Raw genomic sequence first — 912 nt, forward strand, 5'->3', positions numbered from 1 at the left:
ATTCTTCATACATCAGTCCAGAATGACTACATCCTGCTTACATTCGTCATTCATATAGGCAATATTGCGATATCATTACGATCTTTGATGGACCTTGAGGAAGAGCGTGCTACATGCATAGCCAGAAACGAAGCTAAGTTAGCAGAGCTTGGTCTTTTGCATTCACCTCCCCAGTCCAACAAAATTACAAGCACTGGATTGAAATCCCGCCGACTTCGTAGAAGGATCGACCAAGCAGTGCAGCCGGCGGTCGACCTTGTCCGCCCTACATCACGGCACAGTAGGAGAGAGGTCACAGCCATTACAGGAACTGTTACCACTGAAGAGTCCGAGGCATACTGTGGATTGAAATCAGCACATGAGCGCATGGTAAAGCTGTGACCTTTTGCGCCGCCGATTATCCTGATGATTTTGCTTGCTTTACTTGTCAAGCATGATTCCCTCTTTCTTTGCTACCCATTCCTTTCGCATTATCGAAGGAGGCTATTCAGAACGTTCCTGAACCTAGTCAAGGTGACCTTCCTGGCCTTCAAGGCATTCCAGTGGAGGTTCGGGATATGGCATCAAAAATAGGCTTCGAAATCGGCAGTAGGCCGTTCCAGCTGTTCTACACAGCATATGAAAAATGGAAGTCCGATTTCAAGCCTGCTTTTAACAGTCCAGGATCAGCCAAGGCTACCATGGACATGTTCAGCACCCTCTACGAAATGGGCTTCAGGGAGAGAGACCTTCTTGACCAGCAGCAGGTCAACAGGGTGAGCCTCANAACGGTAAGCATAGAAACCTGTTTCTTTACTGTGAAAATACAGACTAAAAGAGAGGTTGTTACAAACCCTAAACACAACCATTCCAGTCACTTGTTGAGGAGGTTTTGTGTATCTGCTGCGTTTTATATGTTAACTTCTCCTTACT

The sequence above is a fragment of the Volvox carteri genome (assembly GCF_000143455.1).
Source record: "Volvox carteri f. nagariensis unplaced genomic scaffold VOLCAscaffold_28, whole genome shotgun sequence".
Lineage (NCBI taxonomy): Eukaryota > Viridiplantae > Chlorophyta > Chlorophyceae > Chlamydomonadales > Volvocaceae > Volvox > Volvox carteri.